This window comes from Anolis sagrei, chromosome 9 (assembly GCF_037176765.1).
Source record: "Anolis sagrei isolate rAnoSag1 chromosome 9, rAnoSag1.mat, whole genome shotgun sequence".
In the NCBI taxonomy this organism is placed as follows: domain Eukaryota; kingdom Metazoa; phylum Chordata; class Lepidosauria; order Squamata; family Dactyloidae; genus Anolis; species Anolis sagrei.
The window spans coordinates 23,758,147-23,781,553 of NC_090029.1; the positions used below are offsets into that span (position 1 = coordinate 23,758,147).

The 23,407-nt window shown below is 43.2% G+C and overlaps 1 long non-coding RNA gene across 1 annotated transcript; it reads right to left on the reverse strand.

The window, feature by feature from the left end:
* Positions 1-1,455: 1,455 nt before the first annotated feature.
* Positions 1,456-17,583, reverse strand: LOC137097596 (uncharacterized). The gene is made up of 2 exons (XR_010910286.1): positions 17,462-17,583; positions 1,456-1,778 (listed from the first exon to the last, which is right to left on the reverse strand). It is a non-coding gene; the product is annotated as an uncharacterized lncRNA (long non-coding RNA).
* Between the last annotated feature and the right edge of the window lie 5,824 nt (positions 17,584-23,407).

A 23,407-nucleotide genomic window follows, 5' to 3' on the forward strand; every position in this document is an offset into this window, starting at 1 on the left:
TGGGAGTCCTGTGTGCCAAATTTGGTTCAATTCCATCATTGGTGGAGTTGAGAATGCTCTTTGATTGTAGATGAACTATAAATCCCCGCAACACTACAACTCCCAAATGACAAAATCAATCCCCCCCAACCCCACCAGTATTCAAATTTGGGTATATTGGTTATTTGTGCCTAATTTGGTCCAATGAATGAAAATACATCTTGTGTATCAGATATTTACATTACGATTCCTAACAATAGCAAAATGACAGTTATGAAGTCGCAACGAAAATAATGTTATGGTTGGGGGTCACCACAACACGAGGAACTGTCTTAAGGGGTTGCGGCATTAGGAAGGTTGAGAAACACTGTCCTAGACAGAGGACTGTTCGAAGTCAAAGAAGCCTAGTCAGTGCAAGGACTGCTAGTGAAGTGTTTAAGTGTAACTAAGAAGTGTTTCAAGAATCTACTGTTTATGTAACCACACGCATCCAAGACAATACTCTGAAACAGCCAAGTTTTGTATCTGATTTACTCAAGTTCTCTACAATAAATATCAATGTTTTAGCGTTCAAGCCTCTGCCTCACGTGAACCTCTGTGTAGAAACATTTAAAGCATTTCTACTGAAGAATCTCTAAGCAAGTTAGAGAAACAGATTCAATACATTTGGTGGCAGCAGAGGGAGACTTAAAAGCTTCTCAATAAGAAACAGCTCAGCATAGTACTTTAACTGGTGGCAGTGATTTGAAGTTTATTCTGCCTTTAACAAATCTGAGTTAAATGCCCTAAGCTCTCTTTACATTCTGGTGAGCAGCGCTGGGATCGTGTAAAATCTAAATCCAGTGGTTTATAGGAAATTCTGAGGTAAAATGTCAAGCTACCACAAACAAAAATTTACCTCAGAAGCAGCCAACATGGCGGTTACCAAAGCTGAAGAGACAGCTTTAGTGACAATTAGAGAGTCACAGCTAAAAGTAGAAAGGGCATTTGAGGCAGAACAAAAAAGAAAAGATAGAGAACCAAAAGAGGCCGAGAGAGAAGCACAAAAAGAGGCTGAAATAAAACAAAAAGAGGCAGAGAGAGAACAGATTGAGGAAGTGGACTATGGCAAAACAGAAATTAGATCAAGGCCTTGTCACTGAAACATACATGATTTTAAAAGGTATAGAAGAAGTAAGGCATAGACCGAGCTTGGTATTACAAATCGCGGCATGGTTTAGTCGCATAGGAGATATGGACAGTGCCATAGAAGTCGTGGCACAGGCTATGGAGTGGCACCGAGAATTTCATCCAGGGACTCCAGGCCATTTGTCTCTCATCAGAAGAGCCAAGGGGCTTGCTGAGGTAGCCAGGAAGGTGGCTCGGGAAGATGAGGAAGACAAGGATGGCGGAGATGACCCTAAGATGGATGATGTTGTTAGAGACTGGGAGTTTAGGGTGACAGGCCCAGAAGGCAGGGAGGAGATGAGATCCCAATGAGGTTTTCCAACAAGGCTTTATTTCAAGTTGATCAACATGAGATGAATAGCCTTTGACCATTCCCGGTCAAGAACAAAAAACTATTCACCCTTTGTGGCACACTTAACAATGTTTTTATAATCAAACTGGTAAAAACAACACGTAAGCAACAGATCACAGCCAGCACCAACTTGCAACAATCAGCTCTCGGGACCCCTGCCGTAGACCCTCCTGACATCCTCTTTGGCCTAGGGAATACAATCCTCTGATCCTTGCCTTCATCCCTCTATGTCTTATTTTGGACAGGAATGCCAGGAACTCAAAGCTGAAGATCAGTGGAGCTGAAATCACACAACAAAAGCAACACTCATTACATAACAGTATTTACACCAGTGTAAGTTCCTTACCAGATCCTGGCCCAAGATCTCCATTCATTGAGTGTGATGGCATTTGTGTCAAATGTATACAGAGAGAGAGTGTGGGGGGGGGGGGAGCATGGTATATAAGTGCCGCCTTCTCACTCTGGCGGACATTTTCATAAGATGCATATTAAAGAGGTGAGATTAGAGAGTGTTCCTCAGCAATCACAAGTGTTTAAAAAGCAATAACCGTTTTTCTCTATGCTGCAGCAGCAGTTGGCGGTGATAAATGGCATGTAATTTCATGGGCGGCATTTCAATCTCCCAAAGTATTAGTGCCGTTGTTCCCCAAGCGCCACTCCGGAGATTGATTCCTTTTGGCAGCCTCTACTTTTCCCCCTCCTTCACTCCCTGCCTCTGAACTCAATGGGAGAAAACCAGGCATATATTTATCTGGTTAGCAGGAGGGCTGCAGGAGGGCTGTGGGCTGAGGCTCCTGCAATAAAATGTGTATTTCTGTGCCTCTTGGTGGAGGGACCGGATCGTGAGAGATTATCATGTGAAGGAAAGGGCCTTTACTCCATTTGCAGCGGATGATGACTTTGGAAGAGCCAAATTACAGGCAGAAAAATATATTGTTGCTGCTGCTGTTGCTGATATATTTATTTATATCCTACTATTTAAATGCTACCAATAAACCTAAAAGCACTATAAAAAAACTGCAGGTTTGGTCTTAAAAGCATTCTTTTAAGAAGTATGATTCCATATCCACGAAAACAGGATACACTGTTTCACTTATATAATATCCTCTCTAGGTATTTTCTAGGACAAGAGAAGAACAAGAACAAGATCAGCAGCTGCTGTTTCTTTCTGCAGAATAGAAGGAGGGAGACCTGGGGTGCATCTACACTTTAGAATTAAAGTAGATCGACACCACTTGGCTCAATGCTATGGAATCCTAGGAGTTGTAGCTTCCTCTCTTTAGCAGAGAAGGCTAAAGGTCTTGAAAAATTGCAGCTGACAGTGTTGAGGGATTTCAATTACAGTAGAATCTCACTTATTCAACAAAAATGTGCCAGCAGAACGTCAGACAAACAACAATGTCGGATAATATGGAGTCTCCAACTGCTACCCATCGCACATGGCACTAGATACGTAGAGTACTAACAACAGGGACTCAAAGGGTTAAGGCAAGGCAGTGCCTCAGGGCTAGAGCTGCACAGGGGGAAGTGCCCGGATGTGGAAGAGGAGCGTGGAAATCACAGAAGGAAGGAGAGAAGATGCTTCTGCTTCTAGTCCTGTCTCTTTTCCCCTTTCCTCCCTCCTTCTCCTCCTTGTCTTGCCTTTTTCACTTATTGGGAATGGAGAGAGAGTTGAGGAGCGCTCCTTTAATTGAAGAGGAAATGCTGGAGGAAAAGGGAGAAATCGGATAAGAGCATCGGATAAGACGGACTGTCAGATAGGCGAAGGTTGGATAAGCGAGACTTTACTGTACCACTAAATCCGAGGTCTGTGAACCCGGTGTATCATGCAGCCAAAAGGTCAAATAAAACACAGACAACAAAGGCAGATTACTTTAATCTCAATGGCCAGAGAGGATATTAGTTGAGCTAGTGCTCAAAGTACTGACACAAAGCATTGGAGAATATTTACTCTGACAGCCACTCAGAATATCCATGCCAGCCTCTGATTGGCTGAATAGCAGAACGGCTAGGTTTCAGTCTCCCATTGGCTGGAAGTTCCATGAAGCGGCTTCTATTGTTGGTCCTCCTGGTGGTAGGAAATTTGAGGAGCTGTTGTTTGCCAGTGTGAAGCCTGGGTTCATTAAAAGATCCACAACCAGATATGAGTGTGAAAGCAACAATTGCAGGGAAGCAATGTGCAAAAGAGTTTTAGATTGACTCAATGGCCCGGTTCAAGTAAACACAAAGAGATGGTCCACTAAAATATAATGAGTGATTGAACGTGAGCAGCAGGGCTAAGCTTCACCTGCAACTTATGTGCTGATTCCCAGCAGTGCATAGACCATGCATGGGCAAACTTGAGCCTCCCCTCCAGGTGTTTTGGACTTCCACTCTACCATTCCTAACAGCCTCAGGTCTCTTCCTTTTCCCCCTCCACTGCTTAAGCTGTTAGGAATGGTGGGAGTTGAAGTCCAAAACTCCTGGAGGGAGGGCCCAAGTTTGCCCATGCATGGTCTAGATGAAATCAATGAGAGCCAGAAAACCTCTCACTGACAGCAGGAATATTCTCAATGAAATTGGTGTTTATCAATGGAAAGATGTTTTCATTCATAAGTACGGGAGATATTTTATCAATGGGATGCACTTGGAATGCATACATTAAGCGGCTTTGTCCCTCCACTGTGAGAGGATTAGTCAGACCAAGTACACATATCCAGGGGCTAGGTAGCCTTTTAAAGGTGACTTAATTCACACAATTGTGGAGAGGAGGGAGACATAGCCTACTTGGCTTTATCAAAATTGCGAAACATAGGAAGGTGGTCTGCTGGCATTGAGAAGCTGCCTGGGAAAATATTTAATATAATAAATTCATTGATAAACATTATTTAAGGGGTCCATTTTCTTGGTAACACCAGGATTCCATAGTATTGAATCAGGGCAATTCAAATGGGGTCAAACTGCAATCATTGTATATTGTAGATCAGTGGTTCCCGACCTGTGGTCCATGAACCACCAGTGGTCCCCAAGAACTAAAATATGGTCTGCACCCTCACCGTTACTACACCGTTGCAACGAGAGCGACTGGTCTCAAGAAACTCTCTTATAGTGCCAAGGCAATGGGGATGTTGGGAGGGGAGAGGCTGACTATCCATGAAAGGTGCGACAACCAGTCTCCTGACTGCTGCTTCTCCGCCTCCTCCCTCCCCCGAGTGGAGCTGTTCCATGTGGCGCCTGTGCTGTCTTCTCTTTCAGGCCTGTTCCTGGGGTTATTTAGGGTGTTGCTTCAGAAAATTGCATTGGATAGACCACATCAGCTCTAGATTATTGAATATGGTTTTCTATGGGTGAACACATGGTGACTACTGGATGGCATATGTTCTGTATCAGAAACTAGAGCTATCCAATGCAATTTTCTGAATCGGCACCTCAAATAACCAAACCAAATCTAAAGTTGACCAAAAATTGATTCGTAACCTTTTCGTTAAGTGGTCCTTGGTCAAAGTGGTCTCTGGTTAAGTGGTTCTTAGTCAAAGTGGTCCCTGGTTAAGTGGTTCCTGGTCAAAGTGGTCCCTGGTCATGTGGTCCCTAGTCAATGTGGTCCCTGGTGAAAGTGGTCCCTAGTCAAAGTGGTCCCTGGTCATGTGGTCCTTGGTGAAGTGGTCCCTGGTCAAAGTGGTCCCTGATCAAAGTGGTCCCTAGTCAATGTGGTCTCTAGTCAATGTGGTCCCTGGTCAAGTGGTCCCTGATCAAATTGGTCCCTGGTGAAAGTGGGCCCTTGTCAAAGTGGTCCCCAGTCAAAGTGGTCCCCGGTTAAAGTGGTCCCTGGTTGTAGCGAACTACTGGTTATGGGGTAGAATTTAAAAGTAAAAGTTAATGTTAGAACATGGTCTATATTGTAGGGTTGGAATAAGACCAGCCAGGAGTGGTCTCTGGTCAAGTGGTCCTTGGTCATGTGGTCCCTGGTCAAAGTAGTCCCTGGTCAAAAAAATTGGGAACCACTGGTGTAGATGTACTCTGTCTAGATTGCTACCGGCTTTGGACTCTTTGACAAAGAATCTCTATCGTATGTAGCATAACTTTATGTCTGGAGAGTTAAGCAGGAAATGTGCACCATGGCCTAGGAGTTGGGACTGCAATGTGCAACCAAATTGGCAAACCATGCTCATGTCCAATATATTTTTGCATGCAGAGTGCACCATGTGAATGAACAACAAAGAAATCACAATGCCACCAATGCCCAACTTTGCTGCTGCAACCTTGAACTTTGATATAGGACCAAAATGCCCAATCACTTCCTTAAGGGAAGTGATTCACACACAGGAAACCAACTGCATTTTCTGGGTTTCATGATGGGCAATCATACAAGCGCACACTGAGGTGAAGCCAAGGAAGGATGGCACTTTGAAGATCTGAGATACACTGAAACACAATGGAGCAAGAGGAAAAAGGAAAAAGGGAACTCAAAGGAGGCAATGCACCCAAAAGCCACATTGATTGTATGTCACTTAAATGAACACAAACTACACAAGGCTATGTGATTCTGGCCTGGTGGTACATTATCTGTGTCTCCTTCCACAAATGAGGCCCTTTCTGCCCCTGAAATGATGTATTATTGAGAACACATTACCAGACCATCACCTTGGCAGCCGAGGAAGATAATATGCCAAGGTTTCTCCACTCTTGAGATGTACCTCTGTAATATATCAAAAGGGCCTTTGTTCCAATGGAGTTTTAATGCAATGCATCATGCTGCCGTTGTCTCAGGAAGGCATCCCCATCGTACATCAAAGCTTTGTTAAGGCTGCCAGTGATGGATGTGCTATAAACTACTATCCTTATTTTATCCACCAGGTAAAATATACACATATGTGCCTATGTGTACCAAATTCAGAAATCTGGGCATGAGATCCTACATCATAGCCATGTAGATCATGTATCTCTATGTAGGGAATTGTGCAATAGTAGAGCTACACTTGTGTGTGGATGGAAATGTTACACAACAGAACTGCGGCACCAGATATTCAACTGAATGCCTTATGTGCCAAACTCACTGGGGGGGGGGGGGATGACTTATCCACACTGTAGAATTAATGTGGTTTGACCATACTTCAACTGGCATGGCTCAAGGCTATGAAATCATTACAGTTTTACAAGGTCTTTAGCCTTCTCTGCCAAAACTCTGTCAGTCTGAATTCGGAAGTCCCAGAGTAGTTTGATGTGTATAATAATAACAACAATCATCATTATCAGTATTACGTTTATTCATACCTCGCTTTGACCTTATTATTATTATTATTATTATTATTATTATTATTATTATTATGTTTATTCTCTGCACAAGAAGAGGGGAAGATTTGAACCCATGACCTGTGTGCCTTATCCTCCCATCCTCGCTGTCTTGGAGTCTTGTTTAATCTCCTATGGAGTTGCATTAGATCCCAACTTGGGAAAGTCTGGGGCACTTTGCAGGACTGGGAATAGGAAAGGCCAGGACTTGAAATCCGAATGTCCTCCCTTCTCCTTGCAAAGAGAGAGATCTGTGCCAAGCCCAGGATTCTTCTCTGCATATTTGTGGCCTGGAGCAGAGCCAGCCTCAGAGGTATACCCATGAATGATTGCAACTTGGCTCCGAATCTGAGCATGGAGTCCCTTTTCTCCCTCCTTGAACGATGCTTGTCTCTCATCATTTCTGCCTATAAATAGCTCAAAGAAAGCAGAGTTATTTGGTTTCTCAAAGCGTGCCCAAGAGACACCACCCCAAATGCCTCTCCACCTCTCTCCCCTTCATTTCTATTGCTCAGTCCTTAACGTTTGAACTCATAAAACCAGTTCCCTTGGAAGACAGTCCAATATGGAGAAACAGGGTCATCGATGCAAGTCAACTTAAGGGGCAACAAATAGTAAAGGGGCAACAAGCTTTGATCTGCCTGATAATGAATTCATTCTTGAATGAGAAAATTAAACCGATGGTAAAATTAATATCAAGGGTTATGACTTCCTTGAAAGCAGTACAAGAGAAAGGGGCCAAGGGGTTTTAGTAGAACCATTGAGCCAAAAGTGTGATACAGCAGCTAAAAAAACCAACGTGATTCTAACCTGCATCAATAGGAATCCAATGTTTAGATCAAGGGAAGGAACTTGAATTAGGCTAGACCTACACTGCCGTATAATTCAGATTATCAAATCAGATAATCTACATTATCTGCTTTGGATTATATGAGTCTACACGGACATATAATCCAGTTTAAAACATCGTCTGGATTTTATACAGCAGCATAGAAGGGGCCTGAGAAAAGTTTGCTGAAATTATCTGAATCTTGTAAAGAAGATACACTGAAAGGCCATTTTGGGTGCATCTACACTGCAGAATGAATGCAGTTTGGCACCACTTTAACTACCATGTTTCAATGTCACAGAGGTGTAGTCTCAAAAGGTAATTTAGCGTTCTTTGTCTATACATGCAAATTACAAGTTCTAGTATCCCGTAGCTTTGGGTTGAAACTGCATTCATTCTACAATGTAGACCAGAGGTCCTCAAATTTTTTAAACAGAGGGCCAGGTCACAGTCCCTCAAACTGTTGGGGGGCTGGATTATAATTTGAAAAAACATGAATGTATTCCTATGCACACTGCACATATGTTATTTGTAGTGCAAAAAACACTTTAAAACAATACAATAATTAAAATGAAGAACAATTTTAACAAATTATTAGTATTTCAGTGGGAAGTGTGGGCTTGCTTTTGGCTGATGAGATAATATTGTTGTTGTTGTTATGTGCTTTCAAGTCATTTCAGACTTAGGTTGACCCTGAGCGAGGGATGAGTAAATGAACTTGGAGGGCCGTATCCTGCCCCCGGGCCTTAGTTTGAGGACCCCTGATGTAGACTCATACCCAAATGACCATCATTGCTGCCAATTCATGCTTCAGGACACTTGGTGGGTTTCTTGTCCCAAAGATAAATGGTTTTTTGTATACATATTCTTCCCAATATTAAATCAAAAGGGGTTGCAATGGCAGAGAGGAAGGAATCCATTGTTCCTATGAGAATTCAGAGGGCGAGACACTAAAAATCCTGTTTGTCATATCCATCTTCTCTTTTGGTCTCACTACGTTTGCCTCTTTAAGATACTGAAATGCAAGAAATTTGGGAATAGAAGGAATATTTTGCAAGGAGTGGGATCCTTACTGAGAAAATGCCGTTGTTTTGCCACTTACCTTTCAGAAACCCTGATCATGGACCCTATGTTTGCATCCAGACACAGTGCTACCTTATTAATAAGCCCTGCACAGCTCAATATGCATCAATACAGCAATGCATGCAAGATGCATCCACACACCACTGTGCATAATGTTGCCCAAGAGTCAATGCATGATGCATGTGTTTCGTGCCACTTCTGAGATTGTAGATCAAGGATCCTATGTTTACATCCAACACAGTGCTACCTTATTAATAAACTGTAGCCATGCACAGCTCAATATGCATCAATAAAGCAATGAATGCAAGATGCACCCCCACACAGCTGAGCATAATGTTGCCCAAGAGTCAGTGCATGATGCACATGTTTGGTGCTACTTCTGAGATTACAGATCAAGGATCCTATGTTTACAACCAAACACAATGCTACTTTAATTAATAAACTGTAGTCCTGCATTGCTCAATATGAATCAATACATGCAAGATGCATCCAAGCACGACTGTGCATAATGTGCCCAAGAATCAATGCATGATGCATGTGTATGGTGCCACTTCTGTGACTGCAGATCAAGGACTCGGTGTTTACATCCCTACACTGTGCTACCTTATTAATAAACTGCAACTGTTCACAGCACAATATGCATCTATGCATCCACGCATGGCTGTGCATAATGCGCCTGAGAATCAATGCATGATGCACAATATTTGGCACCACTTCTGAGATTGTAAACTGAACATTGACGAAAATGTCCATCTGCTTCTAGAAAGGAACCAACACATGCTAAGAACCCAACAGGATCCCAGCCCTTTGGTTTTAATCCTAATGAAACGAAACATGCGCTCTTTGTTTGAGTCAAGGGACCGAGAGAGAAAACTGTTCATAAAATCACACAAGAACCTCCTCCTATGTTTTCCAGTCCTACAAGCAAACATTGTCGGGGCCCCATTATGAGCCCAACGCATCAATATTTGCCTTTCCTTCTGCCAGATTAAGAGTTTGCTGGCATGTAAGCCGAGCGCAAACATCCTCACAAAAGGCTGACACTTCTTGACAGGAGCAAGAGAGCTCTTTGTCAATGTTCCCATCTCTCCAGAAAGCAAACATGAGCTTGCCAGACAGTGCAACCAAATGGACTTTGGAAAGCAGTCCTTCTTAAGTGCATCTTCATCCTTTCCAAGATGCAGACTTTCAAAGGAGCTATCCAGGGTCCTATTTCTATTTGGAGTGCAAGGTTCAGTGCCTTGGATAGCAATTTTAAAGACAAATTGAAACCTGGAGGAGCGTCTTAAAGAACTAGGCATGTTTAGCCTGCAGAAGAAAAAGTTGACAGAAGACATGATAGCCATGTATAAATATGTGAAAGGGTGTCATAAGGAAAAGGGAGCAGAGCTTGTTTTGGAAGGCACAATACTATTGATTATATTATTATATTATATTATATTATATTATATTATATTATATTATATTATATTATACTAGCTGTGCCCTGCCACGCGTTGCTATGGCCTATAGTAAAACTTATCAAAGTTGAGGTAGATATCTGGACTATTATGAAAGAGAGGTACCTACCTATTCCTTCCCCCTTTTCCTCCCCCTTTCTCTCCTTTCTTCCTGTAAATATTAGCCTCTTTCTTTCTTTCCTTCTTTCACTACTTGGTTTCATCCTTCTCTCTTTCCTTCATTCCCTCCCCCTTTCTTCCTTTGACTTTCTTCTCTCCCTGTTTGCTTCCTTCTTTCTCTTTTTATTCCCTTTTATTTCACCACCATCATAACAATAACAATAATGCAATGCATTGCCTCTGGGACCTGACACCTCTCCCATTCCCCCTAAAAGGGTCTCATAGGAATAATAGCATCATAATAATCATAGAAATAACAACCTTTACCCGCCACGCGTTGCAGTGGCCAACCTTCCCTCTTTCTCTCCTTCTTTCCCTCCTTCCTTCCTTCCCTCCCATCTTTCCTTCTCCTCTTCCTTCTCTATCTCTTTCCTTCCTTCCCCCTTTTTCTTTCTCTTCTGGTCTCTTTTCTTCCTTCTCTCTTTCCTTCTTTCCTTCCCTCCCTCTTTCTCTACATCTTCCCCCTTCCTTCACTCCCTCTTTCCTTCCTTCATTCCCTTTTTTCTTTCCTTCTCTCCTTCTTTCCTTCCCCCTTTTTCTTTCTCTTCTGGTCTCTTTTCTTCCTTCTCTCTTTCCTTCTTTCCTTCCCTCCCTCTTTCTCTACATCTTCGCCCTTCCTTCACTCCCTCTTTCCTTCCTTTATTCCCTTTTTTCTTTCCTTCTCTCCTTCCTTCCTTCCCCCTTTTTCTTTCTCTCCCTCTGTCTCTTATTTCTTCCTTCTCTATCTCTTTCCTTCCTTCCCCCTTTTTCTTTCTCTTCTGCTGTCTCTCTTTCCTTTCCTTCCATCTTTCCTTCTTTCCTTCCCTCCCTCTTTCTCTACATCTTCCCCCTTCCTTCACTCCCTCTTTCCTTCCTTCATTCCCTTTTTTCTTTCCTTCTCTCCTTCTTTCCTTCCCCCTTTTTCCTTTCTCTTCTGGTCTCTTTTCTTCCTTCTCTCTTTCCTTCTTTCCTTCCCTCCCTCTTTCTCTACATCTTCGCCCTTCCTTCACTCCCTCTTTCCTTCCTTTATTCCCTTTTTTCTTTCCTTCTCTCCTTCCTTCCTTCCCCCTTTTTCTTTCTCTCCCTCTGTCTCTTATTTATTCCTTCTCTATCTCTTTCCTTCCTTCCCCCCTTTTCTTTCTCTTCTGCTGTCTCTCTTTCCTTTCCTTCCATCTTTCCTTTTCTTTCCTTTTCTTCTTCCTTCTTTCTCTAACTTTCCTTCCTTCCCCCTTTTCTTTATCTCCCTTTCTCTTCCTTCCTTCCTTCCTGTCTTTCCTGGATTTTGACAGGGCGGGAAGGGGTGGGGTGGGGTTTGGAGGTGGCGTGAAGTAAAAGGAGGTAAGATTGGGGCAGGGGAGTGATGGAGCGTGGGGTTGTGTGTGTGTGCAGCGGCGGGGGGAGTGATGGAGCGTGGGGTTGTGTATGTGTGTGCAGCGGCGGGGGGAGTGATGGAGCATGGGGTTGTGTGTGTGTGTGCGGCGGCGGGGGGAGTGATGGAGCGTGGGGTTGCGTGTGTGTGTGCGGCAGCGGGGGGAGTGGGGTTGCGCGTGTGTGTGTGGCGGTGGGGGGAGTGATGGAGCGTGGGGTTGCGTGTGTGTGTGCGGTGGGGGGAGTGATGGAGCATGGAGTTGTGTGTGTGCGTGCGGCAAGGGGTGGGTGTGTGCGGGAAGCGGCGCGGCGGGGCTTGGAGTGGGCATGGCTTCCGCAGAGGGAACGTTGGCTGGAAGACTGTGTGCGCGCGCGCCAGGGAACTTGCGGCTGGGCACCAATGCGCATGCTCAGTTGTTTTGCCGTTTTGTGAGTGTGTTGTTGTGTTGTTTTTCATTTTGAGTAGATATGTTTGTACCTTATGGGTTGTGTTATGGGCATGGGAATTTTGGTTAAGTTTCGTTGGTTTTTTTTTAGTTTTGTTGTTTTGCCGTTTTGTGAGTGTGTTGTTGTGTTGTTTTTCATTTTGAGTAGATATGTTTGTACATTGTGGGTTGTGTTATGGGCATGGGGATTTTGGTTAAGTTTCGTTGGTTTTTTTTGGTTTTGTTGTTTTGCCGTTTTGTGAGTGTGTTGTTGTGTTGTTTTTTATTTTGAGTAGATATGTTTGTACCTTGTGGGTTGTGTTATGGGCATGGCAATTTTGGTACAGTTTCGTTGGGGGGTTGTGGAGTTTTGCTGTCCGGTTGAACCAACCTAACAGATTTATATATATAGATTATATTATATTAGATATGCTTGGAGTCTATTTTCAGTTGTTTGGACCTTGGGCAAGTTATATTTAACTTACTTTTCCATGGAGAAGCTCTGCAGCAGGAGTAGTCAGCAGGATTGCATGCCCCGCCCTCCTATATTATATTATATTATATTATATTATATTATATTATATTATGATTTCAGAATATTACAGCGGTCAAGTTGGTGAAGAAGCAATACATCTGGTCACCAAAAGTCAGTTCCCCCGGGGCTCATTTTGTCACTTGTGCAATTTGTTCATATTGCAATCCTCGAATTCAAACAGAAGATGGTGCTAGAGGAAAATGGACTTTGACTGCATAATCTAGCTATACAAATAAAAATGTAATGTTCGTTTGTGGGATTAACATAACTCAAAAACCACTGGACGAATTGACACCAAATTTGGACACAATACACCTATCAGGCCAATGAGTGACCAGCACTCATAAAAACATGGAAAAACATAGTGTAAGGGGCTTTAAAAGCCAAAAAAGTAGAAAATATGCTACCACAAATGCGCAAAAATGACTCTCCCTGGCAAACAAAACACACAATAGCACTTTCTTCCAGACTACAGCTGCCAGTATCCCCTAAACCAGGCCCTTTAGGAGAGGAGGATGATCCAAACACACTGCTTTCAAGCGGCAAGATTTCTTCTCCTTGGATTTCTTTGAGACCATCCCAATTCCTGCATATTTCCAATTTCCTATTCCTGGACTGCTACTCCCAGAACCCCCCCCCCCCCCCCCAGATAGATAAGATAGATAGATAGATTAGATATAGATAGGCAGGTAGGTAGCTCGATCGATCAGGAGGACTGCTGGGAGTTGGTAGAGAAGAAAGAAAGGGGAGAAAGAGGAAGGGAAAGAAAAGGGAGGGAGGGAAGAGGAAGAGAAGGAAGGAAGGAGAGAAGGAAAGAAAAAAGGGAAGAAAAAAGGGAAGGGAGGGAGGGAGGAGAGAAAGAAAGAAGGAGAGAAAGAGGGAGGGAAGGTTGGCCACAGCAACGTGTGGCAGATACAGCTAGTATATAAATAAAAATGTAATGTTTGTTTGTGGGATTAACATAACTCAAAAAACCACTAGACGAATTGACATCAAATTTGGACACAATACATCTATCAAGCTAATGAATGACCATCACTCATAAAAATATTGAAAAACACAGCTGAAGAGACTTGAAAAGCAAAACAAAAAACAAAAAAACCCAATTACTACGCATGTGCAAAACCACACATATATATGCAAACACACATAAACACAAATATATACACACACATATACACATATACACACACACAAAACACATATACACAGACTGGGCCACAGCAACACGTGGCAGGGGACAGCTAGTATAAAATAAAATCAATGCACTTTGACACCACTTGATCTCCCAGGCTCAAGCCAATGGGGTTTTGGGAGCTGTTGTTTTATATGTATTTTAATAATACTGTTAAATAGTATTATTGAAAAGCATACATTAAAAACACACACAAAAGACTGACATCAACACCAATAAAATGTTGCATGATAAGAAGAAGAAGAAGAAGAAGAAGAAGAAGAAGAAGAAGAAGAAGAAGAAGAAGAAGAAGAAGAGGAAGAAGCCAATTTGTTTTATTCCTTCCCAGCGGTACCTGGGATGGCAGTCTGTGGGGCAACCATGGCTGCTGTTTAGATGGCCAGCCAAACCGGTTGCGACTCTCTCCTTGGCTTGTTTGCAGGAGGAGGAAACGGCATCTTTGCACAAAAGCAAGAGCCATACTTGAGCTGTGGAGGGAGGGCTGATGGATGCCTTTCCTCATTGCACTCTCTGTTATCATAGCAGGGTCTAATGCTAGCCAAACATTGCTCCAAACGGCCCAGTGGCAGGCGGCAGAGTCAATATTAGCCTGGCAAACAAAGCCCACAAAGACGTTGCTATTTGCGTAACCAGGAGCAGCTCTTGGTGCGCTTTGGGCAGGCATTTTTTATGGAAAGAAGCAGCACGCATTCTCTTGCTAGTTTTAAAGCAGCCTGATTTAAAAGCAACCTGAAGAGGAAGCATTGCAATGCTCTTAGCTGCCTGCTGAGGTTTAAAGAACTTGCAATCTCCCAAAAGTATAGAACTCCAATATGCTGACGATATCATAGTCTGTGCTCATTCTGAGAAAGGCCTACAAGCAACTTTTTAACACCTTCTTCACAGAAGCACATGAAAATCTTGGCTTCAAACTAGACATTGAGGAAGCCAAAGTGCTCTTCTACCAGCAAAAGGCACCAACCAATCCCTCTGCAATGCCAGAAATACAGCTTAATGGTGTAATGCCAGAAAATGTTGATCATCTCCACTTCCTAGGCAGCCACCTCTCCACAAAAGCCAACGTCGACACCAAAATACAGCACAGTCTGAGCTCTGCAAGTGCATCATTTTCCCAAATCAAGCAGAGAGCATTGCCTTCGAAAAATCCTGCAAATCTCTTGGGAAGAAGACAGGTGGCTGGATGAGGATGATGGCTCTCATATGCCTTTGATGCTATTGGGTTAGAAGGGGAAGGGATGCAACCACGACTTGTTTATGGTGCAAAAGCATGTGCTTTCAATTCTCCAATGTCACTTGGAGGTTTAACCATTGCTGCAAAAGGCTATAGAAAACTGCAACTCCCAGAGTCCCATAGTCTTGAGCTGTGGGAGATTAAATGGTGTCAAAGTGCATTGATTCCATGCTATATTATGCCTGAACTCCATTTACCTCTATCGCCATCTTCTGCCTGAATTCTGGTATTGCAACACAAAAAAATTTCACATGTGACAAAAAGGGGGAATATTCCCAGGGAGAAACTGACTTTCAGTGAGTGGATTTATGTCTTTCTTACCAACCTGACCACTGTATTGCCCTAGTAATGTACTTCAATATGCCTGTCTTATGGCAATTGTACACAGAATGACGGTAAACTGAACATAGGAATATGATATGAGACTGGATCTTGTTTGTGATCGAGGCATTGTATGAATGTTGTGTGTTTGCTATTGTGTATGCTGTGTTTTAATTGTTATTGTTGTAGTAATTAATACTGTGTAAACCGCATTGAGTCACCTAATATAGGTTGAGAAACACGGTATAGAAATAAAGCAAATAAATAAATAAATAAATAATAACTGTGTTGTACCGCTCCTCAAGCCATAAGGAGAAGTGATAACAAATCATCATCATCATCACCATTATTACTATTACTCTTTACTGCATCCAAAGAAGTGGATTTATAGTATATCCACAAAAATGAGAGAAGTTCTGAGACAATATGATTGTGTTGGAGCATGCATACCCAATATGCCCAAATTTGAATACTGCTGAGTTTTGAGGGGAAATGGCCTGGACAGTTTGGAGTTGTAGGTACTGGGATTTATAGTTCACCTGGAAACAAAGAGCACTCTGAACTCCACCAAAGATGAAATTGAACCAAACTTGGCACACAGAGCCCCATGACCAGATCTTTGGGGGAAATTCACCCTGATTTGTGGGAGTTGTAGTTCACCTACATCCAGAGACACCGATGGATCCGGACCAAACTTGGCACGCATACCTGATACACATGACTGTGCATAATGATTACTGGAGGGGTTTGGGGAGAACTGACCTTTCTTTCTGGGAGTTGTAGTTCACCGACAACCAAAGAAACGGTGACCACTGAATATGAACCTGGACCAAATTTGGCACACAGCATTCCCATGACTAACTCAACCTACTGGAGGGGTTTGAGAGGACTGACTCACCATCATGGGAGTTGTAGTGTACCCTGCAGCCAGAGAGCACACTGAACCCCACCAATGATGCACCTAGAGCAAACTTGCCAACATAACAACATAACATAACTGCAAAACATGAACACATTCCTTTGACCTTGAGAGGCCTACTTCTGCCTCTCTTTCTCATGGGCTTTCCTACACCTGAATCTCTGCTCCCCTCAGACAGGTATCCCTGTCTAAGCCAGCTATTTCCTCAAATGAGCTAATGTTATCTTCCTCTCCTGGCCTGTTGGCTTCCAAAACAGTTTCACTCTCACACTCTGTCTCAACAACAGCAACTTGCTCTGAAACCCCCTCCGGTCTCTCAGCTGGAGAACCACCTTGCTCTAAAGGCCCTGAACCCCCAAACACTTCATCTTCATTTGGCTGAACTACAACATCAGGAACCCAAGCTAGTAATATAATAAAAGTAACAATACAAGAAATATATTAAACACAACAACAACAACAACAACAACAACAACAACAACAACATCATGATATGAGGATTTAAAGATTGAACTGCAAGGACTCTGGCACAATCTAGTCAAGTTAGTCCCAGTGGTGTTTGGCACACTGGGTGCAGTGCCTAAAAACCTTGGCCTGCACTTAAACACAATTGGCGCCCGCAAAATTACCATCTGTCAGCTGCAGAAGGCCACCTTACTGGGATCTGCACGCATTATTTGCCGATACAACATACAGTCCTAGACACTTGGGGAGTGTCCGACATGTGATCCAATACAACAGCCAGCAGAGTGTCTGCTGTGAACTCATCTTGTTGTGTTTCAAATAATAATAATAATAATAATAACAACAACAACAACAACAACAACCACCTTCAGTCTTCTCAAAGTCCCTTTCTCTTTCTGTCTCTCTTTCCCTGTCAAACCCAATTATGCTTTTTTCTCTCCTGAAAACACCTGTTTGATACTCCCTCGAGTTTAAAAAAATAATAATCCTGACATTTATCTCAAAAAGAGATTTATTGGGTTACCAAATTGCAACGTTAAAGAGAAAAGAAAGGAGGGAATGAATGAAAGACAGACAGACAGATCATTATCTAGCACAGTGCTTGGCGGAGTTATTTCTTTCTTCAAAACACAATGAATTAAACATGAACCGAGGCTGCTACCAACTCTCTTTCTCTCTGAACAAACCGCCAAGAAAGAAAATGGATATATTATAATAAAGAACTACCTTTATGAGACAAGCCAGGCTGTCATCCTTGAGGAGACTGCGAGATCTAATCGCTTTAATGCGAGCCGAACTGCGGGAGGCCTGTTGTCACCGCAAAAAAGCTCAGCGGAAAATGTTAGGGACTAAAGAGTCACCTGGGAAGGAAAAGCAGCGACAAGCAAACGCCGTAAACAAGCAGCGTGCATTCAATTACGGAAATGAAAAGGCTGGCTAATGGGGATTCTTATGATTGGGATGGTTATCCAATCAACATGGAATAAGGGCTTCTTGGTCCGCTTGGCCCCTTCCAAGATTGTCTTGTAAAAAGCAGAAGATGGCATATAAAACAATGGAAGCGATGCGAACCTCCACATTCAGAAGCAGTGTATACATTCCCTACATATTTTCCATAGGAAGGCAATACGAATCATAGAAATATAGAATCATAGAGGATTGGGATACCCCCAAGACTATCCAGTCCAACCCACTTTTGCCAAGAAGGACACAAACCCATCCCGACAGAGGGCCATCCAACCTCTGCCTGACTCCAGGGCAGTCTATATTCTACTAGAGTCACAGAAACATAGAATTGTAGAGTTGGATGGAAACCCCAAGGGCCAGTTCAACTTGCTTTGTGGAGGACACAATGAAAACGCTCCTGACAGATGGCCATGAAAGCTCTGCTTAAAAGCCTCCAGAGAAGGAGACTCAGCTGAACTTCAAGACAGTCTATATTGCAGTAGAGTTGAAAGGGACTCCCAAAGGTCTTTCATTCCAACCCCATTCTGTCATGGAGAACATTATCAAAGCCCTCCAAACAGATGGCCATTCAGCCTCTGCTTGATGCCAAGGCAGTCTATAGAAACATGGAATTATAGAGTAGAAAGGGACTCCCAAAGGTCATCCATTCCAACCCCCTTCTGCCATGAAGAAAACCATCAAAGCCCTCCCAATAAATGGCCATCCAGCCTCTGCTTGATGCCAAGGCAGCCTATAGAACATAGAATTGTAGAGTTAGATGGAAGCCCCAAGGATCAGCCACTCTAACTTGTTTTTGACATGAAGGACCCAATGAAAACACTCTTGGCAGATTGCCCTTCTAGACTCTGCTTAAAAGCATCAGGTGACTACACTGGGTTTCAAATCAGTCAATATTGCACTAGAGTGGAAAGGGATTCCCAAAGGTCATCCAATCCAACCCTATTCTGCCTGGCTGGAGAGTTGTAGCTTTGCAAAGTCTTTTTAGTCTTCTCTGCTCAAGAGTGCTGGTACTTCACCAAACGACAGTTCCCAGGGTTGACTGTTAAAGCGGTGCGAAACTATGCTAATCCTACAATGTAGATGCACCCTAAGATCCTCTGAGTCTAAGGCTGACCATATAGCGCAGTTTAAACTCTGCTGGATAGCATTATTTGGTCAGTGCAGAACCATATACTGTTGTTCAAGCTGCATTTGTGGTGCCAAACTGCATTAATCCTATAGTGTAGACACACAATAACTCAGTGGAATCCAGGTTTTAAAAACTCAACAGAGACAGCAGCCTTTATATTGAATTCATGCAAAGCTATTTCTCCTGCCTCTTCTTCTTCTTTTTTTAATGGCAGCAATAGCAATGCTCTTTGTTTTCCATTCTGTCTATTAGCCGTTGTTTGAGTTAAGCCTTTGATGCGCAGAAATGCCTTCTTTTCTTTACACTTAGAAAAGCAAGAAGGAGCAAAAGTTTGGGCAAATATTGTCTTTGGCAAGAGTCGGGCCTGACAGATGGGACCCAATGTTTGGAGAGCCTTGGATGCTGGGAGGTGTTTTTAGGCAAACAGGGCCTAATGCTGGGCAAATAGCGCTCTTGCGGCTGGTGCGTCCGCCCAGGCGACTTCGAGAGCTGAGCAAACAGGCGGAGAGGGATTCCGCAGGCCAACCGTCCCGTAACCTTTGAGACCGCCGTTGAGCCTTTGGAAGGAAGTCTAAAGAACGGAGTGGAATCCTAAAAAAGGGATCAAACACCCAGCGCAAATGTCAGGCAGGTGAGCCCGCAAGAAGACAAGGCTCTTTGGCATTTGCCTTCCTCCAAATCCCTAAATCCGTGAAACAATACAAATTAACTGTGGCTTTTGGAGAGAAACAAGCTTTCTTTGGCTCCCTTCTGACTCATGCTTCAGTGCTTCGAGGGGGGAAAATGGCCAGAAATAGTTGGAACCTTGTACAGAAATGCTTGAATAGTTTTCTCCAAGGCAAGATGTCTGCATTCAGAGCAAAGTCATGCTGAAGGAGCCATGCACATAATGCTATTGATTACACTGTTATTAAAACATTGGAAAGGTTTATTAAACTGTTGGAGCATGCAAGGAATCAGTTAATGTGTATCAACTGTAAAATAAAATGCATGAAGCTGATTGGTTGGGCAATGCCCTGGGAGCAGGCTGAGCCTGGGACTTTTGGTTACTGGTTCATTTTTGTTCAGGCTTGAGCTCTGCAAGTGCAGAGGAGAGAAAAAGAAAGAAGCAGACAGACACAGAGTTTGGAGTGCGCTTGTTTCATGAGCTGCTGAAGGAGTTTATCCACATGGATAAAGAAAGACCATTTTAAATCCCTCATAAAAGGACATTATGTGAGTTGATACAACTGATTGCATTGTAAATATGTTGTTCTGAATTACGAAGAGTAAACTACATGTTCTTTACCTGCATGGTATATTTTTCTTTCTCTGGCAAGGCAGTGTGTGGGCTGATCAAACATGAACTACACATGGTTTATTTTACATTACCCCACATAAGCTGCACACGCCACATAAGCTGTTGTGGCGGGACATCCTGCAGCATATTTTTCTATAGTTTTTCAATATCTCATTGAGTCTCAACCAATTCAACCTAGTTTGTTCCATAAAAAATGAAGTTTCTGGAGTAGAACAACTAGTTTCAAAGTAAGTAGTGCACAATTAAATGGGAAATAATTATTTCAAAACAGGAACAGAACATTTTTCAAATTTTGTTACGTAGTGTTATGCAGATGCACCTTTGGCTTTGCAGACTCATTGGTGCAATGTTGCCATGCCTGGGCAGTTTTCTCTAAGGCAAGAGGCTTTAAATAGCTTTCATCTTATGGATAATTACAGTAAATACCACTTTGATTTTTGTATCTTTTAGTTACATTTTGGATTGTGTAATTTTGCATGGCAGAATGGGGTTGCCTGAGGTGGGATCTCTCACTTTATGAACCTATGGAGTTTTATTTATGACATGGATATGCTGGTGAGACTCGGATTCTCTCCATCTGCAAACTGCCTTGAGCCCCAAGCTTGGGAGGCAGGGAAAGGTATAAATAAAATGATGGATTGATTAATTAAAGAGGGTTGGTACTTCATCAAACTGGTACTCCCAGGATTACAGAACATTGAGAAACAGCAGTTAAAGTGGGGTCAAATTGCGTCAATTGTACAGTGCAGATGCAGCCAAGTGCCTCGAAGTTGGTTACCTCTGGCATTTCTAAGCCTGAGTATTAACTCTGCTAATTAAGATATGGATTCTGATTTCTGAGCTGAGAAGCTCTCTTCAAGGTCAAAAAACAGCCCCAAGGCCGGATTATCTCCAGCGTCGTGCAACTGATTGCTTCGTCTCCATAAGAAATGAAACATGATGAATATTTGCCATGTGCAGTGAGTTGCTGAGCATCTCAACCCTCCCTTGCTCTTCCCTTTCAATCTCTAGGCAGAATCAGATGTGTCGCATGCCATAATAAAGCACCAATGTTTCAGTTCTTCACTGATGGGAGATAACCTCCCTGTAAGTGAGCCCAAATACCCCTAAATTGTCCTGGGCAGGGGCCGAGACATTGCACCTTTTGGAAGGTCCGATGGGCACCAGCTTTGTTTTCATGCACAGAATTGCGGAAAATATTGTTGCCTGTAGTCAAAGATCTCCCATAATGATTTCAGCTAGGACCACAGTTAAAAGGGTTCATGCCCATGTCCTGATTTGTAGAGTTAATGCAGTTTGACACCCCTTTAGCTGTCATGGATCAATGCTATGGAAGCCTTGTAGTTTGATGTGGCAGAGAAGGTTAAAGGTCTTGCAAAACTACAACTCCTAGGCTTCCATGAGCATTGTGCCTTGACAGTTCAAGTGGGAACAAACAACATTAATTCCAATCGGTGGGATTGTGGCTCTAGTTTTGCCACTTTTCTTGCCTTGTATGATTTTGAACACCTTTGCCTGATGAGGCTTCAAATGCTTGCATGATGGTACTGTATTTCATGCATTACACTTGGCTGATAAAGGCATCAACGTTTGGTAGATTTAGCATATGTCTCGCGGATTAGGAGACAGACAATCCCAATAGCTGGGCCTGTAGACAGACTACTTGCAAAAGATGCAAATGTTAACACCCAAATGCATCCCCAAGGTATTTTGCATACCCTTTGGGTGCTTTCAAGACAGTCATAGTGCCCTCATTTAATGTCTTAGTTGATGGCAAGTCAAAATAGGTGGTCACTGGAGCCTTGCAGGACTAATTCACAAACACACATTTGTATGCCCAGCACCACAGTGACATCTCCTGGTCCGAATAGGAATTACGCACATAAATTCATGTGATCCTAGAAAGCTCAGAAAGCAAGAAGTGCAAGCACACAAACTCATGCAAAAGGAGGACAACATGAAGCCATGTCAATTAGAGGCTCCCCAAAAGGAAATGTCCCTTCACTTCCCATATTTCTAGATCTGCAGAGAACCAGACGTCAAAAGCCATCCCTAACATTCTCATTTTGTAAAGTTTTATTCAGAAATAAAGCAGAGAAAGGCACACTAAGACTAGAACTGCTGCATCTAACAAAACTAAATATGAAACAAACCCACAAACCTAAGACATATTTTCACTAATAAACATATACTAGATGCTCAACTACTAACATTATTCTGTGAACTTTACATTCAAGTTCTGAAATATAACTAAACTGGGTTAAAATGCATGTATACATTATAGTGTGCACAACACAAGAATCTCTAACTTCAAAAGGAGCCCACTGAGACCTTTCCAAAACTCTGACCCTTTTTATACTGGGCCGTGTGTCGTGAGGAAGTTCAGTACCGACAGGAAGGCTTGGTACTGCCGGCGAGGCGGAGCAGATTTGGATGCCACAGCTGTCTGGGCCAGCCCGGAGTTATCAGAATGCAGTTGGAGTAATGTATGGTGATCCTTTCCATCACTTTGGTGATCAATGGGGTGGCCAGAAAGATGTAGAGAAATATATCTGCCCAATTCAGTAGGAATGCATCCCCATGGCAGCCGGCAGTGATGGACGCACCAGTTCCACATGTTCATGGTCAGGAGGAGCAGTTTCCTGCACTTCCCCCTCTTCTGCCACTTCCTCCGCCTCCATTTCTTCTGCCACTTCCACCACTTCCTCTCCCACTTCTTCCTCTTGCATGTTGTCTTCCAATTCCTCTACCTCTAGGACTTCTTCCTCCTCCTCTTCCTTCTTCTCAGGGCCAGATCTAATGAACGAGGAAAGGGTCTGTTTTACTCTCCTAAGTAGCCTCTGAAGCTTTTATGGCTGTTGGGGAGGTTCCCCGAGCGACAGGAAATGCCCAGAGGCTATGAACGAGGAGGAGGAGGAAGGCACCACTTGGCTCCTCCCCCAAAAGTTCATCTTTCGTCCAGGCATGGCAGAGGAGGAAGGTGCCACTTGGTTCCATCCCCAAAAGTGCATCTTCCGTTGAGGCATGGTGGAGGAGGAAGGTGCCACTTGGTTCCTCCACCAAAAGTGAATCTTCCGTTGAGGCATGGCGGAGGAGGAAGGTGCCACTTCTTCTGCCACTTCCGCCACTTCCTCTCCCACTTCTTCCTCTTGCATGTTATCTTCCAATTCCTCTACCTCTAGGACTTCTTCCTCCTCCTCTTCCTTCTTCTCAGGGCCGAATCTAATGAACGAGAAAAGGGTCTTTTTGACTCCCTTCAGTAGCCTCTGAAGCTTTG